This window comes from Panthera onca, chromosome D4, assembly GCF_046562875.1.
Source record: "Panthera onca isolate mPanOnc1 chromosome D4, mPanOnc1 haplotype 2, whole genome shotgun sequence".
NCBI classification, from domain to species: domain Eukaryota; kingdom Metazoa; phylum Chordata; class Mammalia; order Carnivora; family Felidae; genus Panthera; species Panthera onca.
The window spans coordinates 23,655,381-23,676,529 of NC_138351.1; the positions used below are offsets into that span (position 1 = coordinate 23,655,381).

A 21,149-nucleotide genomic window follows, 5' to 3' on the forward strand; every position below is an offset into this window, starting at 1 on the left:
GATGGTTTCCTGTCTCACATTCAGGTCCTTTATCCATTTTGAGTTTATTTTTGTGAATGGTGTGAGAAAGTGGTCTAGTTTCAACCTTCTGCATGTTGCTGTCCAGTTCTCCCAGCACCATTTGTTAAAGAGACTGTCTTTTTTCTATTGGATGTTCTTTCCTGCTTTGTCAAAGATGAGTTGGCCATACGTTTGTGGGTCTAGTTCTGGGGTTTCTATTCTATTCCATTGGTCTATGTGTCTGTTTTTATGCCAATACCATGCTGTCTTGATGATGACAGCTTTGTAGTAGAGGCTAAAGTCTGGGATTGTGATGCCTCCTGCTTTGGTCTTCTTCTTCAAAATTACTTTGGCTATTCGGGGCCTTTTGTGGTTCCATATGAATTTTAGGATTGCTTGTTCTAGTTTCGAGAAGAATGCTGGTGCAATTTTGATTGGGATTGCATTGAATGTGTAGATAGCTTTGGGTAGTATTGACATTTTGACAATATTTATTCTTCCAATCCATGAGCAGGGAATGTCTTTCCATTTCTTTATATCTTCTTCAATTACCTGCATAAGCTTTCTATAGTTTTCAGCATACAGATCTTTTACATCTTTGGTTAGATTTATTCCTAGGTATTTTATGCTTCTTGGTGCAATTGTGAATGGGATCAGTTTCTTCATTTGTCTTTCTGTTGCTTCATTGTTAGTGTATAAGAATGCAACTGATTTCTGCACATTGATTTTGTATCCTGCAACTTTGCTGAATTCATGTATCAGTTCTAGCAGACTTTTGGTGGAGTCTATCGGATTTTCCATGTATAATATCATGTCATCTGCAAAAAGCGAAAGCTTGACTTCATCTTTGCCAATTTTGATGCCTTTGATTTCCTTTTGTTGTCTGATTGCTGAGGCTAGAACTTCCAGCACTATGTTAAACAGCAGCGGTGACAGTGGGCATCCCTGTCGTGTTCCTGATCTCAGGGAAAAAGCTCTCAGTTTTTCCCCGTTGAGGATGATGTTAGCTGTGGGCTTTTCATAAATGGCCTTTATGATCTTTAAGTATGTTCCTTCTATCCCGACTTTCTCAAGGGTTTTTATTAAGAAAGGGTGCTGGATTTTGTCAAAGGCCTTTTCTGCATCGATTGACAGGATCATATGGTTCTTCTCTTTTTTTTTGTTAATGTGATGTATCACGTTGATCGATTTGCGAATGTTGAACCAGCCCTGCATCCCAGGAATGAATCCCACTTGATCATGGTGAATAATTCTTTTTATATGCTGTTGAATTCGATTAGCTAGTATCTTATTAAGAATTTTTGCATCCATATTCATCAGGGATATTGGCCTGTAGTTCTCTTTTTTTACTGGGTCTCTGTCTGGTTTAGGAATCAAAGTAATACTGGCTTCATAGAATGAGTCTGGAAGTTTTCCTTCCCTTTCTATTTCTTGGAATAGCTTGAGGAGGATAGGTATTATCTCTGCTTTAAATGTCTGGTAGAACTCCCCTGGGAAGCCATCTGGTCCTGGACTCTTATTTGTTGGGAGATTTTTGATAACCGATTCAATTTCTTCGCTGGTTATGGGTCTGTTCAAGCTTTCTATTTCCTCCTGATTGAGTTTTGGAAGAGTGTGGGTGTTTAGAAATTTGTCCATTTCTTCCAGGTTGTCCAATTTGCTGGCATATAATTTTTCATAGTATTCCCTGATAATTGTTTGTATCTCTGAGGGATTGGTTGTAATCATTCCATTTTCATTCATGATTTTATCTATTTGGGTCATCTCCCTTTTCTTTTTGAGAAGCCTGGCTAGAGGTTTGTCAATTTTGTTTATTTTTTCAAAAAACCAACTCTTGGTTTCGTTGATCTGCTCTACAGTTTTTTTAGATTCTATATTGTTTATTTCTGCTCTGATCTTTATTATTTCTCTTCTTCTGCTGGGTTTAGGCTGCCTTTGCTGTTCTGCTTCTATTTCCTTTAGGTGTGCTGTTAGATTTTGTATTTGGGATTTTTCTTGTTTCTTGAGATAGGCCTGGATTGCAATGTATTTTCCTCTCAGGACTGCCTTCGCTGCATCCCAAAGCGTTTGGATTGTTGTATTTTCATTTTCGTTTGTTTCCATATATGTTTTAATTTCTTCTCTAATTGCCTGGTTGACCCACTCATTCGTTAGTAGGGTGTTCTTTAACCTCCATGCTTTTGGAGGTTTTCCAGACTTTTTCCTGTGGTTGATTTCAAGCTTCATAGCATTGTGGTCTGAAAGTATGCATGGTATAATTTCAATTCTTGTAAACTTATGAAGGGCTGTTTTGTGACCCAGTATATGATCTATCTTGGAGAATGTTCCATGTGCACTCGAGAAGAAAGTATATTCTGTTGCTTTGGGATGCAGAGTTCTAAATATATCTGTCAAGTCCATCTGATCCAATGTATCATTCAGGGCCCTTGTTTCTTTATTGACTGTGTGTCTAGATGATCTATCCATTTCTGTAAGTGGGGTGTTAAAGTCCCCTGCAATGACCACATTCTTATCAATAAGGTTGCTTATGTTTATGAGTAATTGTTTTATATATCTGGGGGCTCGGGTATTTGGCGCATAGACATTTATAATAGTTAGCTCTTCCTGGTGGATAGACCCTGTGATTATTATATAATGCCCTTCTTCATCTCTTGTTACAGCCTTTAATTTAAAGTCTAGTTTGTCTGATATAAGTATGGCTACTCCAGCTTTCTTTTGGCTTCCAGGAGCATGATAAATAGTTCTCCATCCCCTCACTCTCAATCTAAAGGTGTCCTCAGATCTGAAATGTGTCTCTTGTAGACAGCAAATAGATGGGTCTTGTTTTTTTATCCATTCTGATACCCTATGTCTTTTAGTTGGCGCATTTAATCCATTTACATTCAGTGTTATTATAGAAAGATATGGGTTTAGAGTCATTGTGATGTCTGTATGTTTTATGCTTGTAGTGATGTCTCTGGTACTTTGTCTCACAGGATTCCCCTTAGGATCTCTTGTAGGGCTGGTTTCGTGGTGACAAATTCCTTCAGTTTTTGTTTGTTTGGGAAGACCTTTATCTCTCCTTCTATTCTAAATGACAGACTTGCTGGATAAAGGATTCTCGGCTGCATATTTTTTCTGTTTAGCACACTGTAGATATCGTGCCAAACCTTTCTGGCCTGCCAAGTTTCAAAGGAGAGATCAGTCACGAGTCTTATAGGTCTCCCTTTATATGTGAGGGCACGTTTATCCCTTGCTGCTTTCAGAATTTTCTCTTTATCCTTGTATTTTGCCAGTTTCACTATGATATGTCGTGCAGAAGATCGATTCAAGTTACGTCTGAAGGGAGTTCTCTGTGCCTCTTGGATTTCAATGCCTTTTTCCTTCCCCAGTTCAGGGAAGTTCTCAGCTATAATTTGTTCAAGTACCCCTTCAGCACCCTTCCCTCTCTCTTCCTCTTCTGGGATACCAATTATGCGTATATTATTTTTTTTTAGTGTATCACTTAGTTCTCTAATTTTCCCCTCATACTCCTGGATTTTTTTATCTCTCTTTCTTTCAGCTTCCTCTTTCTCCATAACTTTATCTTCTAGTTCACCTATTCTCTCCTCTGCCTCTTCAAGCCGAGCCATCGTGGATTCCATTTTGTTTTGCAATTCGTTTAAAGCGTTTTTCAACTCCTCGTGACTGTTCCTTAGTCCCTCGATCTTTGTGGCAAGAGATTCTCTGCTGTCCTGTATACTGTTTTCAAGCCCAGCGATTAATTTTATGACTATTATTCTAAATTCACTTTCTGTTATATTATTTAAATCCTTTTTGATCAGTTCATTAGCTGTTGTTATTTCCTGGAGATTCTTCTGAGGGGAATTCTTCCGTTTGGTCATTTTGGAGAGTCCCTGGCGTGGTGAGGACCTGCAGTGCACTTCCCCTGTGCTGTGGTGTATAACTGGAGTTAGTGGGCGGGGCCGCAGTCCGACCCGATGTCTGCCCCCAGCCCACTGCTGGGGCCACAGTCAGACTGGTGTGTGCCTTCTCTTCCCCTCTCCTAGGGGCGGGATTCACTGTGGGGTGGCCTGTCCCGTCTGGGCTACTTGCACACTGCCAGGCTTGTGTTGCTGGGGATCTGGCGTATTAGCTGGGGTGGGTAGGCAAGGTGCACGGGGGCTGGAGGGGCAGGCTTAGCTCGCTTCTCCTTAGGTGATCCACTTCAGGAGGGGCCCTGTGGCAGCGGGAGGGAGTCAGATCCGCTGCCGGATGTTTGGCTCCGTAGAAGCACAGAGTTGGGTGTTTGCGCGGAGCGAGCAAGTTCCCTGGCAGGAACTGGTTCCCTTTGGGATTTTGGCTGGGGGATGGGCGGGGGAGATGGCGCTGGCGTGCGCCTTTGTTCCCCGCCAAGCTGAGCTCTGCCGTCCGGGGGCTCAGCAGCTCTCCCTCCCTTTGTCCTCCAGCCTTCCCGCTTTCTGAGCAGAGCTGTTCACTTATGACCTCCCAGACGCTAAGTCTTCTGGGAGTTTTAAATGAGATCATGGGCATAAAGTAGTTAGCACAGGACCTAGCACATAGTAAATGCTTAGGAAACAGTGACAATAACCGGGGAAGCCGCCTCCTTTTACAATACGTTTCCAGGTTTGACTGGGCTGTGACACTCTTATAAACCTGCGTACTGCAGTGGACTCAATAGATGAAATATATTTAAAGTAATGAACTTGTTCATTATCTTGCCAGTTTTATGGGCCAGTGAACCAGGATCTACACTAACCATGGAAATGAAGTGATAAAGGCAGAGCTACTAAGCCTAGGCTTTTGATAGAGAAACCTTCCCAGAGATGCCTCCACTGGTTTCCCTTTCTCCATTGGCTTTTCTCCTTCTGTGCATGAAGCCAGAGCTATGTGTATTTTTGTTCCCAGTGTTCTCATATGTTGATTTTTTTCAGCTACTAAAATGTAGTGAGCTTAAGAAAAGTTCAATTAAAATGAAACGTAAATATTTTCTTTCTTACTGTGTCATTACAAACTCTCTCCCCCAACTCCCTGTACTTACTTGGCACCTGCCCAAAGGAAACATTTTTCCCTCTTGGCCCCCAGTGTTTAAAGCATAGAGGAAACAGATCTGCTTAGTCTGTCTCGACAGGATCCTTACATGGGGAGAAGAGCAGAGGTTTCCAAGGCCTGGAAAATAGAGTACAAAGTAAAAGAGTAAGCCAGGAGGAAAAAGATGGAAAGAAGTTGAAACGTTCCTTGCAGGCTTATCTATGAAATCGGTTTCTGGAAAATGGCATCTCACCCTGGGTTCCTGCATCGAAGGGATAAAACTCACTGTTAGGTGATGACCTTCCCTCAGAAGAGAGTCTAATACAGTGTTATTCCTGGTTATTTCTGATGGATGCCAATGTTATCCAACATAGCCAGTACTGGTAGGTTCATGCTATCAGGTGATAAATCGTCTTCACTAGCTGCAGTGGCACTAATATTTATTGAGCAGTTACTATGTGCCATGAAGTTAACAAGGATTAGTTTCTTTAATCCTTAAAGAAAATCTTATGAGCTACATACGATTATAACCCCAGTTTTAAAGATGGGATGTGTGAGTTTTAGGTAGATTGCAACTAACAGATAATGGAAGCTGGACTCAAATCCCAGCAGTGGGGGACCCCAGAGCCTTGCACCCTGTATCATATTCCATAGCACCCTCCATGTTTTCAAACACTGTTCCAAAGCTCTTCCCACTGTAACTCTTCTCTTTCCTCTCTCTCCTCCTTCTCCTAACCTTCTGCCCTCCCCCTTTTCCATGAATTGCCCCCCATGTCAGGTTCCGTTTTGTAAGTCTTGGCTCATCCAATTCTATTTCCTGTCACAGAGCTAAGGTATTCCTACCAGGCATCTTTTCAATAGTTATTAATTCAGCGAAATCACTATCAGTCTCCACAGAAAATTTAAATAGAGGGAACTGCTCCATCTAGAGTTTCATTTTGCAAGTAAGTTATTTGTTATTTGTTCCACACAGTGCCTTCCTGCGGTCCTCCCTTCCCCTCCTCCCCAGAAGCCTTTGCCTCGTCTAAACATTAGGCTTTCTATTCCAGGTTGAGCCCAAAATAAACTGATCTATGGTGGCGTGCACAGCCGGAGGCTTCCTGGAGATATTTGGAAGGCAGCACATTCCTTTTCATCTTCTTTTCTAAACAAATACATCTCTATTTCAATCTTTCTTCCTAGGGAACTGCTCTTCCCTTCTTCCCATACTCTGAATTATCTCTCTTTTTCCCTTTCTTTTACACATTTAGCTTCTTCAATTTCTGTGCTGCCCAATTTAAAACAATACAGTCAGAACTGAGGTCAGAGGGAGCTATCGCTTTCCACTGTGCTCGTTAGGATTGGCCCATCCTGACATTCACGTAGGAAAATTTCATCCAGAAAAGTGACACAGAGGCAGATGAAATACAAATAAAAGTTTTTTTGTTTGTTTTTTTTTCTGATCTTCATCTGTTGGGAAGGTGAACACATCTGTAAAGAGGGCATAGAGGTTTTTTTTTTTGTTTTTTTTTTGCTTTCAGCGTCCAATTCCAAATAAGATAAATCCTTGACCCTCAAAAGCAGTGGTCGCTAAATCCCTTCAAAGTGGTTGGGCAAAAGAAGTGCCCAGAGCATACTGACTCCTTGTGGTTACATATGATCATAATATCTTTCCAGTTGTGCGGTTCACTGCATTTGCTGGCTGTGTGATTTTGAGTAGTTGATCTCTATGTGCCTCAGTTTCCTTATCTATGAAACGAGGGTAATAAAAATAACTACCTCATAGGGTTGTTATGAGGAGTGAATTATAAATATACCTTAGAACTTTACCTAACATTGGAAGTTTATGTTGTTACCTATTATTATCATTCACTTAAAATGCTAGCCCTCCTCTTTCTTATCTTAGTACTATCACTTTGCCTACTTCCATCCTTCATAATGAATATATTTATTTAGTACCTAAAATGTGCCAGAAACTGTGCTAGGCTCTGGAGCACAGTGATAAGCAAAAAGAGACAGGTTGCTACCTTCATGGATCTTACAGTCTAGTGGGAAGACAGGCAGAAATGAAACAATCATACAAGATTGTGTGAATGTCCTATGATACGTTCCATGAAGAGTTCATGAGCTGGCTGACTTTGCCAAGGGAGTTTAGAACATGGGGATCTGGACCAACCAGGGTGGGGAGGGTCCTCGTCAAGCATCCCTCAGGAGCCAATATGGGATAAGAGCTGAAAGGTGTGTAGGAAACAATGTGACAGAGCAGGGGGGAGGAGAGTTTCAGGCAGGGGAATCTGGGTGATGAGAGCAGAGCCAGGGAGGAGGGAGGAACAGGGTACAACAAGAAGAGTGAATGGAGCTTCCTGGGGGTACAGGTCACACACGCAGAGCTCTCTGGCCCAAACTTGAGATAGAGTACACATTGAGTAAGTCTTTGGGGTGATGGGGAGCCACAGAAAAATAATGAATTTTTATTTTATTTATTTTTTTTGAAATTCCAGCATAATTAACATACAGTGTTATATCATTTTCAGGTATCCAATATAGTGATTCAATAATTCTCTACAATACTCACTGCACTTGATGATAAGTGTACTTTGTTTTTAAGTTTCTAAAAAATTTTTTCTTAAGGTTTATTTATTTTGAGAGAGAGAGAACACACGTGTGGGAGGGGAAGAAAGAGAGGGAGACAGAATCCCAAGCAGGCTCTGCGCCGTCAGCACAGAGCCCAATGCAGAGCTCGAACTCCCGAACAGCAAGACCGTGACCTGAGCAGAGATCAAGAGTTGGACACTTAACCGACTATGCCACCCAGGTACCCCAATAAGTGTACTTTTAATACCCTTTTTCGATTTCACCCATCCCACCACCCACCTCCTCTCTGGCAATCACCAGTTTGTAGCCAGAGAAAATTTCTAAGTTAGGCTTGATGTGTGTGTGAGGGGTATTCTGATTTTAGTAGTTTCTAAAAGATTCATTCTGTAAATGAATTATTGTGAATTAATGGGAAGAATGGCATGGAGGGGGCTAAGCAGAATGCAGTAGAAGGCTATGGCAGCCATTTATGACAGAGATGACATCAGCGTGGAGGCCAGTGCTCGCAGTGGCCAAGGTGGAGGATGTGATGGATGGGAGGGCATTTCAACAAATAAAATCCATAACGCTGGAGACGGGAGACGATGGGGAGGGGACAGAGAGAGCCAGACACCATGGACAACTTCATTAATTCTGATGAGCTCGAACATTTTTCCTTTTGTTTCCCTCCAGTGCCCAAGAGGTATAGGCCAGTGCAACACGTGGGGTCTTTTATACAGCAGACCCAGAACATTTGAGAAAGGCCGCTTAGGCGTGCTGATTAGCCAAGATAAAAGAGGAAGTTGACCTTCACCCCTTGTCTTTGTTTTGTTCCAGCTGCAGAAATCATTTTCAGTTGCTCTCTGACTCTAGTAAACAACATTCCTGTCACCTTATCCCTTTGACGGTCAGTTCCCCTTCTATATTTTCCCTGGGACATGATTCTCACTGACAGTAGAAAGTTCAGCACTCAGACCTGCAGCTGTGAAAATACTTGCTCCGCTCCAGAACTATTAGTACTTGTGGGAAGCACGTCACAGTGCCAGCCACTCTCTGGTCCTGAAGTGACCCTGTGATTTTGGGAGGTCGTCAAGGAAATGATATTTAGAAAACCCAAGTGGCACTCTCTCTGGGTATTGAAAGGTGCAAGTGATAAAATGGTCAGTCACTGTACTTAAAGACCAGGGTGGGTAAACAGGTGCTAGATGGTCCCGAGACTCTTTCTATGTGACAGACCTTGGAGAAATAACCCAGGACGAAAGGGTTCTCTTTGGCGGAATAATTAGACAACAGAGGTGGTCAGTTTAGAAAAGCTAACTATCTTCTGTCCCTGCTTTAGAATTTTTTTTTTTTTTAGAATTTTTATTATAAACAAAACACGATCCTTAGGTGGATTTAAGAGCATAGGAGAAAGAGTGCTGGATTTTGAGCTACCATGAGGATAGCCCATGTTTTATTTATCTTTGTATCCAAACACATTCATGGGGCTTGTCACATAGTAGGTACTCAGTGAATGATGGTTGGTTAAAGGATTCACTTGTGTTTTCATAGGGCATTTACATGGCATGGCGAGTTAATAATTCTTTTGCCCCACTACGCAGAGATAGTTGCTTCCTTGTACTCCATATTTATTTTAAACACTATTTAGCTACAAGAGTGTTCTAACATGAAATAATAAGGAAATCCATTTTAATACAAGTTTATATTTACAGATAGATACACTTGCTGGCTAAGTGCAGATATGGATGTTCTCTCTGAAACACACTTTAGCAACCTAAATTGCACTAGAATGAGGTTATTGATGTGGGAGGGAGAGTAAGATAAAACTCAGAGCTTAATTTCTAGACAGGATTGCTACTATAAACAATGAATTTCAAGTGCTTTCTTGTGTACCTGGCACAGGCACTGGAGATTTACCGAGGATTTGTGATTTGAAATGACCCCGAATGTGGTCCTCTGGTCTCCTGTCCTTTGAAGCAGTTGGTCTGTTCTCCTGGTTTCTCTTCCATACATTCCCACCATCAGCTGCCTGGTCAGGACCCCATTCCCTCTGGTCTTTGCTGCTGGATCACTCCCTTTACTTTCTGTCCTTTTCTGGTCTGGACCTCTCCTTGTTGCTAGTTACTCTGTTACTAGTTCTCAAATTGTGGTTCCCAGAGAAACAGCATTAGCATCACCCAAATCTAATTTTCATTAGAAATGAAAATTCTGGGGGCGCCTAGGTGGCTCAGTTGATTAGGCAGCTGACACTTGATTTTGTCTCAGGTCATGATCTCGAGGTTTCGTGAGTTGGAGTCCTGTGTCAGGCTGTGCACTGACAGTGTGAAGCCTTCTTGAGATTCTCTCCTTTTCCCTGCTCCTCCCCACCCCAAATGAATACATAAACTTAAAAAAAAAAAGAAATGAAAATTCTGGGGCCTCACCCTGGACCTGCTTAAGAAGGCACATGGGGGGCGCCTGGGTGGCGCAGTCGGTTAAGCGTCCGACTTCAGCTCAGGTCACGATCTCGCGGTCCGTGAGTTCGGGCCCCGCGTCGGGCTCTGGGCTGATGGCTCGGAGCCTGGAGCCTGCTTCCGATTCTGTATCTCCCTCTCTCTCTGCCCTTCCCCCGTTCATGCTCTGTCTCTCTCTGTCTCAAAAATAAATAAACGTTAAAAAAAAAAAAAAAATTAAAAAAAAAAAAAAAAAAAAAGAAGGCACATGGACTGCAGGCCCGGCAGTGAACAACCAGGTCCATCTCAAATGTGCTGCTGTTGTGTGTAGAGCTTGGTTCTGAGCATGTCACCTCTTTGTTCAACACCCTCTTTTGGCTTCCTTGCCAGCAACCATGTAAGCATGTATATTTGTACGTCTGTGTATAAGGCCTTCTACAACAGAGCCCAGATTGTGTCTGCCTCCACGCAGGCACGTTCCACACTGGAATCCAAAAGACTATTTACTCTTCCCTCTGTCTGTCTGCCGCTCTCTCTGGTCGTGATGGTTCCTCTGCTAGCAATGCCTCCTCTCCTCCCTCTTTGTAGAAACCTTCCTCATTCTTTGTTTGTTTGTTTTGCAAGTTTTTAATTTAAATTCCATTTAACATACAGTGTAATGTTAGTTTCAGGTGTCAAATTTAGTCATTCTTCACTTATATGCAACACCCAGTGCTCATCACTATGAGTGCCCTCCTTAATACCCATCACCCATTTAAGCCACCCCCACCCCACCCACCTCCCCTCAAAAATATTATCTACTACCTTCTTGTCATGGAAGATAAGATTTTAGGTAGATAGAATTTAGTAGATATCCCATTCCCCTTTTCCCTCTTCTCAATATAGCCTCAAATCTTGATTCCATGCCAAGTTCATCTAGCTTAGCACACGCCCCCAGCTCCTTGAGTGTCAGCAGCATTCGTATGTATGTGTCTCCCATGCCAAATAGAGTGTAAGAGCTGGGGAAATCTGACCTGTCTTTTACTTTCTCTGTGTCCTCCCAGGCAAAGCACTCAGTACACATTGAGTAAGTGTGGCCAATTTAACAATAAAGCAAAGTATTTGCCTGAGCTTTGAAGCTTGTACTGTGAAAGCAGTACTAAGAATGAGTCTTCCCTTTCCAGTGTGGTTTTCTCACATTATTGTGGAGAATATTAGACTGGGGTCAAGAGACATAAGCCAGACCAGGCTTCTTGGTGACTTCTTCTGAGACCTTGGATATGGCATTTAATGGCTTTGCTTCCATTTTTTCATCTATGTAAAGTGGCACCAATAATATCTATGGACAGAGTTGTAGAGAGGACCAAATGCAACAGCACATGTTATCAAAATAAGATATTACATTGACTCCTTCCATTTAAAACAAGAAGGCAACCCATTTTCTGGTTGCACATAGGACTTTAAAGTACACTTAAAAACAGCATTTAAGGGGGGCCTGAATGGCTCAGTTGGTTGAGCCTTCGACTTCGGCTCAGGTCATGATCTCCTGGTTTGTGAGTTCAAGCCCCGCACAGGGCTCTGTGCTAACAGCTCAGAGCCTGGAGCCTGCCTCAGATTCTGTGGCTCCTCCTCCCTCTGCCCCTCCCTGCTCATGCTCTGTCTCTCAATAACAAATAAATTTTAAAAAATTAAAAAAAAATTTAAATAGAAAACTTCATTTTTAGATTGTCCAGGGTGTCTTTCTTCCAAGATCAGCCTAAGATTTTTTTTAGGGAAATTGAATTTTTATTGTCTGAAATTTGAAGCAAGAAAATTCAAACTTTAGTGCCATTTGCTTATTCTTACTTGTTGATGAGAAATCAGCATTACTGCCTACCTTTCAGGCTTTGAAGGGAATTTTCAAGCTTTATCTTGATTTGATGGTAAAAAAAAAAAAAAGTCAACCACAGGCACATTTTCTAAGCCCTTGTCCAGCCCTACCCATTAGAAAAGTGTGAGCTTCTGTTCTATCAAAACTAATTAAACCTTAAATGTATAACCAACTCTCAATTACCAAGGTTAATGGGACTACATGCATACATAATTATATGCTACATTTATACAGTGCTTTTAACTTCTTCAAAGCACATTTCACTGTATTGCATATATAAAATAGATGGATTTTTTTAATCCACAAATAAGGTAAAAAAGAAATCTTGGAATTAGTAATTTCGAATTTCTACCCTTCCAAAGCTATTAGAACTAGTGAAGTTGTCTAAAAGGGCTTTCATTGACCTACTCTCCTTGACCTGTCTCAACTAAAGGTGAGAAATGACTGAAAGATCTGGAGGAATCTCTAGAGGAAAGGAAACCAAATGTACAAACTACATCATTAGCTCCAGGGTCATCAAGAATAATTGACCATATGTGTGACTGTATCCAGAAAGTCCAGAAAGAGATGAAAAGGCATAGGAAATGATGCATGAGTAACAGTATTTACCAGCCTCTTCTTATTGTTATTCACTCAACAAGCAGTATTAAGCACCTACTGTATGCTGGGTGCTTCCAACAAAGAAGATGGATACAGCAAAGAGCAACCTAGGCAAGACTGCTGTTGTCATGGAGATGACCTTCTGGAATGGTGAAGATAGGCGATAAACAGGAGCATAAATGCACAAACAAGCCAACTTCAGGTAGCACTGAGCACTGCGAAGTCCATAAACACAGGAATGTGATATTGAGTACCTTGGGGAGGCCATGCTGTTTTAGACAGGGTAGCCAGGGAAGGCCCTGCAGTATATATTTGAACTGCAGCCTAGAATAAGAGCCCACCTTGTGTAGGTCTGCTAACCAGAATGATGGAATGAATGAACTCACCACGTATGCTAGAGGGAGGGAGTCTGGACCCCTCCCAGTTCTGTGGTTATTCATTTTGTATCTTTTTGTGGCGATTACTAAAACCTCTCCAGGACCCCTGATTTATTGCCTCTACAATGGGGGTTGCTAATACTGATCACCTTGACAGGGGTGCTCTGAGGAATAATGGGTAAACAGTTGTGAGGAGCTATATAAATGCTAAATAATGATCACAGTAATAACCTTTTATTAAAGTCAGCACCGTGATGGGCAGCTCACACTCGGATGCCTTGGCAAATGTGGAAATCGATACGGCTGCTCCCTGCGCACACCAACACTATCCTTTAAAATAGAAAAAATAAATGAGCCGATGATCATGATATTCAAAGTGTTAGTGATCAAATAACTGTCCTGGGAGAAAGCTGGTGTGTGAAGTGTAAAATGGGAGTAGCAGGATAATGGCACATTACAGCCTAGAGCAGGTCTAGGGGAACCGGTGAGCGCAACTTGCTGGTCCACGCGCTGCCTGCTACAGGGCCAGAGTTCTAACCTCATCAGGACCAGGCGCTGCCACCACCCAAAGTACCTGGCAGGCGGGAAGTGGGATGAGAAAGAACTGAATCAGCAGCTTCTTTGCCAGCAGCCCCATCTGGCCCTCTTGGCCTTGGCAAGCCTTCCCCGGGGGGAGGACTTAGAAGCCAGCACCAAGGGGCCCTAACTTGGAAGGGCACCAAGGAAGTGAGGCGGGAGGGAAGAGGGGAATGAGCGTGGCGTTTTTCCCTTTTAGAATGAAATATCCCAATTCCGGGGAAGACTTTGGTTGGCTGCATACCCAATCTTCCTCACACAATTAGAGATACGAACCCATTCCTTAGCCCCTCTTTGCCTTCCCCCAAACCTCTCTCTGAAATATAACATTAACACCATACAAAAAAATGAATTATTTGGGGGGGTTCCTACTATCTCTTTGATATAAATATGCATTTGCCTGAACATTCTTTCCTGTCTCACACCTCACATGGGATAATCACACTGTGTGAAGCACACACACACAAGCGTGCACGCACACACACACACACACACACACAAATCCTTTGTTAAAGCCCTGGCTCAGCTATTACAGAGTGCCTGTGGGGTGTAGGCCACATAGCAGAAAAGTTTACATTATTGTTTTCTTCTCTGAAAAGCAGGAAGAAAAGACAATTAAAGAAACACTTATTTTAAGGCTGATACTAAACGCTTTGTTCCATTTGACTGAGCAAGTCACTTTCCCACCATGGGACGGGGGGATGGAGATGACGTCCGAGGTGCTAAGAGCCCACAGTGCATACTTCACTTTTTGAGGCTTCACTAGAAATTAGGTTAAAAAGAACATGGCAAGATGATCCTACTCTATAGGAAATTATGGTTTAAATTGGGGTGAGACAGGATCAAGACCTTGAAAAAAATCTCATTGATTTTGACTAAATGGAGGAATTTTTAAAAAAAATTTAATGTTTATTTTTTGAGAGACAGAGAGTGCAGGTGTGGGAGGAGCAGAGAGAGAGGGAGACACAGAATCTGAAGCAGGCTCCAGGCTCTGAGCTGTCAGCACAGAGCCTGACGCAGGGCTTGAACCTGTGAACTGCGAGATCATGACCTGAGACCAAGTCATACACTCAACCGACTGAGCCACCCAGGCGCAGCACAGAGCCCAACCTGGGGCTCAAACTCACGAACCATGAGATCATGACTTGAGCCGAAGTCGGATGCTTAACTGACTGAGCCACCCAGGTGCCCCTTAATGGAGAGATTTTAAAATGTTAAGTACACTGGGACATGATATTATTATATTATATAAAGTATTTTGGGTGAGCATGCAATATGGGACATAGTAAATGCTCAGTAAACTTTCTACAGGAACGTAAAGCATTCCACCTTCCAGTGTCTCAGGCTGCTCAATCCTCAATTAATTTATTTAAATATACCATTTCTTCAAGTGCTCTGTTTCCCAAAATAGTCAGTGAGAGAATGTAGGGACAACTGTCCTCGGAAGATGTGGTCATCCTCGTGGTCAAATTAGTCAAGGCAAAGTTGGTTCATTAGCTGGACTGCATAAGTGGCTTTCAAACTTTGTTTAGTGTTTTTTTTTTTAATTTTAAATGTTTATTTTTGAAGGAGAGAGAGAGAGAGAGACAGAGTACGAGTGGGGGAGGGGCAGAGAGAGAGGGAGACACAGAATCCAAAGCAGGCTCCAGGCTCTGAGCTGTCGGCACAGAGCCCAATACTGGACTCAAACACATGACCTATGAGATCATGACCTGAGCCGAAGTCGGATGCTTAACCAAGCTGCCCAGACCCCCCTGTTTAGTAAGTGTTTTTAATGTCTTGTTGATAATGGACTGTCAGTAGGTGGGAGATAGAATCATAAGGAGGGAAGGTACCTGCTCAGATCCTGTGCTCTTAAATTAAGCTAACCCATAACCAACAAATACAGTATCAAACCCCAAGAAATGGTTCCCAATTAGTGTCTTGGATCCTTTATTTCACTTTGCCTTTTTTTTTCCTTTTCATGTTTTTGTTTCTCTTTTTACCTGGTGTTTGGCTTTCTTGACTCCCCTTCTCCTCCTAACTTCTGGCTCTGTGCTTACCCGTTTTGGAATTGATGAGTAATTTTGGCTTTCCCACTTTTTGCTTTTGGTGCTCCTTTGAAAAGGGGTTATGTTTATCTTCTGGCTCTTTCTACTTCTTGCTGCTCAGAAGTTTTGACCCTACGCAGCCAAGTTTTGATCCCAGGACCTTTTTCTGGCTTTGACCTGTGTTGTTGGCATCCGTGCTGGGGTTGACTCCTCTAAATGGGGGTATGCATGAAAGGAAGGATCAAACAAAAATCAAGCAAGGAAACAGAAAGAATATCTGGCTTGACTAAACTGTTTATGGCACCAAGGGCTTGCTGGTTGTACAATCTCTGCCTCCTTATTCCTTTCCTTCTTTCTCTCTTTCTCCCTTCTTTTCTTTTCTTTTTTCTTTTCTTTTCTTCTCTTTCTTTTCTTTCTTTCTTTCTTTCTTTCTTTCTTTCTTTCTTTCTTTCCTCTTTCTTTATATGTTTTTATTTATTTTTTTTTAAAGTAAACTCCATACCCAATACGGGGTGTGAACTCACTACCCTGAGATCAAGAGTCACATGCTCTACCAACTGAGCTAGCCCAGGTACCCCTTCCTCTCTTTTTTTCATTCCTTCCTGTCTCTGACTCTTTCTATTTTAATTGTCCACCTTCTAACCAGTCAGTCTTCTTCTAGTATCCTTTTTGTCAGTCTTCAGTGGGAATGAGAGTGATATCCATTACCCAAAATAACTTTGATAGGAGAATTTGCTGAAACTCCACTGTCTTTATAGCACTTATCAAATGCCATTTAACCATATTTTTGGCAAACTTCTCTGGCTTTCCAGGGAGTCAGTTGATAGGTAAATCAATAAATATCTGTCAAGTGAATGAATGAGTATGTACTAGTTATGTAGCATTATATCAGTTACTTTAAAACAAAGTATAAAGCCTCATCCTTGGCTTAAGATATCTTCTTAGGCCAACACAAAAACACTGTTTTGAAATATCCCGAAGGGCCAGACCAGGTTCACTATTTCTTCTGGAAAACAAGAAGTCATCTCTTAATGTGCAACCGGCTTCATTTGGGCTAAAGGGAATGTGAGCAAAGCACTGGTTACAACAGTAACAGACACCTATGAGCTGTAGAAGCTGAACATTTTATTACTATCAGCGGTTTTCTACATAACATAGTCATAAAGAACAGAATGCATAAAACATAAACAAATAGAATGAAGTGAGCACCTGTAGAACTACAGGTAAAGCAACTTTGATACCACCCCAGGAGCCTTCTCTCTCCTATCTGATATAATAATCTTTTCTTTACTTTTCTTTATAATTTTACCAACTTTATAAGCTCCCCTAAAAGGTTTCATTTTACCCAGTTTTGAAGGAAAAATAAATTAAAAAACAAAAAGAGCAAGTGCATGCACATTCAACATTGGATGTGAAAAAGAAAACTAGTTTGTTTTCGGGGCGCCTGGGTGGCGCAGTCGGTTAAGCGTCCGACTTCAGCCAGGTCACGATCTCGCGCGGTCCGTGAGTTCGAGCCCCGCGTCAGGCTCTGGGCTGATGGCTCGGAGCCTGGAGCCTGTTTCTGATTCTGTGTCTCCCTCTCTCTCTGCCCCTCCCCCGTTCATGCTCTGTCTCTCTCTGTCCCAAAAATAAAAAAAAAAAAAAAAAAAAAAAGTTGAAAAAAAAAAAAAGAAAACTAGTTTGTTTTCATATTTTGCGGTGTACAATTTCTATTGGTGATGAAGACATTTACCTAGTGCACTTTTATGTTTGCTTACCACTAGCCAGTCTACTCTTTCATATTTCAAAGGTATTCTTCCCAAAGCTGCCTTTGGTCTCATACAAATGCTTTCCTGGATGCAATGGGATTTTAAAGGATACTGAGCTCATCATAGAATGGATGTTATTATTCCATGATCATCATTGTAATTATTCCTAATTTGTACTTTGCTTCAAAAGTCTCTTTCCCTCCCCGACTAAAGTCTGTACTTTCAAAATGGTATAGGGGTGCCTGGGTGGCTCAGATGGTTGGGTGTCCGACTTCGGCTCAGGTCATGATCTCGCAGTTCATGAGTTTGAGCCACACGTTGGACTCTGTGCTGACAGCTCGGAGCCTGGAGCTTGCTTCAGATTCTGTGTTTCCCTTTCTTTCTGCCCATTTCCTGTTCATGCAATGTCTCTCTCAAAAATAAATAAACATTTTAAAAAATTCAAAATGGTATTTATAGCCTAAATTATACCTGACAATAACCTCTCACCACAAAATGTGTTTGATCATGTGCTACACCCATCATTATCTTCAAATATCTTTCTTTTAAAATCTCATTTATTTCAGTTTCCCGAAGAGTTATAATATTAGCAGTGGTGGGTTTTTTTTTTAACTGTTTCTATAATTGGTATTTGTAATTCTTGCAAATCAAATGATTGGATGCCAGTTGAATTATCTACCAAACTGGGATAAAGTGGTTCTTTAAACTACTGTGTACTGAACAAATACATAGAGTAGAAGCTGAAATGGAACTTAGCCAACTGGGTCTCCACAGAGAATCAAAGCAGATGCTGTTGTGTTAACCAAGTACTTTGGGTCCAGAATAATCCAACTAGTCACTCTTCTTCCCAGTCAATCAGTTAATGTCCTTTTGCATGAAGAACAGGAGTCCATGAGTCCCGGTGAGATAGGATTTGGGAAGACAGAGAGCAGCAGGGAAAGCTTCCAGGTATGGGACCAGCTGGAGTAAAGGACAGAAGGCAAAAGTGAGAAGGCTGTATTTGCATGAAGCAACCTGGACCCCAAGTATGATAATTATAAGCTTAGGACATTGCCACCGCTTTGGGAAATATGGTTTTGTCTCTGATTCAGATTTCATACTTTTATGATGATATATATAGTGAGATCTGGCCTCCTATTTCTGTGTTTTTGGATATAGTGACTAGAGTGCTCTGGCTGAATGAATAGTTTCATGAGAAACAAGGTTGGCAAGGGAGGTTGGGTCAGATTACAAAAATCCTTAAAATGCTTATATTGGACATTATCCATAGAAGTCATTTAGTGTTTTTTGTTTGTTTTTGTGTGTGTGTGTGTGTGTGTGTGTGTGTGTGCTTGTTTGTTTGTTTTTTAACTGGGAGCACCATAAGGAAAACCTAAGGGGATGAAGACTGTAGGCAGTGAGATTAGGTTAGATGTTAACAGCAATAATTCAGGCACTAAGAAATAAGGTTGGATAAGGCTGGTGATGGCAATGATGGATCCAAAAGGAAGGGGTGGATGCAGCATTTAGGGGAGAATTTGTCTTCTTTGTGTTTTCTTTCTTTTTTTTTTAATTTTTATGTACTTATTTTTTTAACGTTTATTTTTAAAGGACAGAGAGAGACAGAGCATGAGCAGGGGAAGGGCCGAGAGAGAGAGAGAGAGAGGGAGATGGAGACGGAGACGCAGAATCCAAAGCAGGCTCCAGGCTCTGAGCTGTCAGCACAGAGCCTGATGCGGGGGTCGAACTCACCAACTGTGAGATCGTGACCTGAGCTGAACGAAGTTAGATGCTGAACTGACTGAGCCGCCCAGGCGCCCCACCTTCTTTGTCTTTTCAAGCCACTTGGGCTTAATATTGTTCAGTCCTCTTGATTTATTTTCCTCACCATTTATATTTTGCATCTTCCCTTGATAATCTTTTTCTTTACCATTTTTTTCCCTCTCTTTTTTCCTTTGCCTGCATTAGTTGTTTTTTTTTTTTTTTTTCCTAACAGATAACAACTGAGTCAGTCAGGCAGATATCAAATGGGAGATATGGGTAGACATGAACCATAAGATTTACTAACTAATTAGAATATGTTGCTGCTTAACAAAAATTTTAAAATACTTTTTATCTTCAGTTAGAAAGAAGGAAAGAAAAGACAGGAAAAGTGATAAGGAAAAAAGAGTAGATTGGAAAAAGGACAGAGAAAAACTTTCAGTTATATTCAAGAAGTGCTCTTTTCAGAGAAAGGGACAGAGCCAAAGAGAGAAAATACAACAAAACGACTTATGTTATTGTCATTTTATTATACATTCCCCCTTCTAAGTCGGTTGGTAAAGTAGAGATGCTAGGAGGCAGAAGAAGAAGGTGTGATAGGTAGTGTTCTTCCATTCCTTTAGGTCATGATGTTCTTCATATCACAAGGTGGAGTTTAAATCCCTACCTCTAGGCCTTAGTGACTGGCTCCACCAATAGGATGCTCTGGGAGTGACTTTTTAGGACTTCTGAGACGAGGTTGTAAGAAGCCTGGGCCTTTTGGAACATTTACCTGTGAGAGGCTCCCTTTTGCAACCCAGTCACCACTTTGAGAGAAGACCAAGCCACCTGGAGACACTCCAGTTGCCAGCCCCAAATAAGGTGATAGCCGGCATCCCTTGCCAACCATATGAACGAACCATCTTGATGTCCAGCCCAACTGAGCTACAGAGAATTGTAGCCCCAGCTGACATCTGACTGCACGTCCTAGGAGATCCTAAGTAAGAACTTCCCAGTCAATCCCAGTCAACCCACAAAATAACAAGAGACAGGATTAAATAACTGTTTTAAGACGCTACACTTTGTTGTGCTACACATGTAGCACTAGATAATTCTTTCATCCTTATATGAGACATAAAGAACGCTTTATCAAATGTTTGAAAGATTCATAAGGCCACCCAGAATGCATGTATATTTTTCATGTATTTTTTCCTTCTGAAAACTCATTAGCCTTGAAATTGGAATCTGAATCGACCTTGATCAGAAATCTTAGGAAATACTGAAGTAAATATTTTAAACACTATCACATTTTGAGTACTGATTCAGGATAACGTGACAATAATTACTCTGAGATGTGCTCAGAAGATGGAGTTTGAGTCCTAGCACTGTCATTTATCACTGTGTAATCGAGGGCAAGTTATCTAAGGTCTCTGATTCCTAGTTTCCAATGCTGTACTGTATTTGAAAGTATTTAGTAATGCCTAACAGCACATATTTCATGTCTCTTTCTTTTCATTTCTATGACAGTCCTGTGCTCATAAGTGCAACTGTGTTGAAACTTAACATGTTATCATACTGTTTCCTAAAACTGAGTATTTTTAGTTCTCGAGTATTTCCCTTGATCAGTATTTCCCAAGTTTCCATAGTATTGCCTTTATTAGTATGATCTACTCTACTTTTCCTGTGGGATAACTTGTTTAGTAGATTTGGGGGACTCATTCTGTTGCTAGATTCTCACAAAAGTACTTCTGTGACCGCCTTCTTTGTTTTTCAAGGACATGACCCTGTTTCACATCTTGAATGTGGTTCTCTACCCTTGTACAAATGTTAATAAGTTAAGTGCATATCAAATCAGAATTTTAATTTGGTTCATCATATGTTTATGTATTTAAATTTAAGAGTCAAATTGATATAATTGGTAACATTACCCATTTGCTTTGATTTGAGATGCCAAGTGATTGAAAAATTTTTTTAATTTGGAAGTGAATTACCTTGCTTATTTGGATTTATCATTTTTGCATAATTAGGATGAACTAATTTAATTTGCAGTTATCCTTTTAAATGACTTAAATGATGTATGCTGAGGCACTCAAGGCCACATGATTAGTGGAGTCATCCTGAGTATGACTCTGTCTCATGGGTTGGAAAGGACAAGTGGAACTTGTGAAGCCTGAGAATGAAGTTGCAAGCTTGATCTTTCCTCCATTAATTTTTTATGTTTTTCCTGCTTGGTTCTCCTCACTTCACTCCAGGCT

General features: G+C 41.3%; 1 long non-coding RNA gene across 1 annotated transcript in view; it reads left to right on the top strand.

Annotated features, from left to right (window-relative positions):
- LOC132676449 (uncharacterized) overlaps nt 1–21,149 on the top strand; it is a 181,716-nt gene that overhangs the window by 120,320 nt on the left and 40,247 nt on the right. The window lies entirely within an intron of this gene.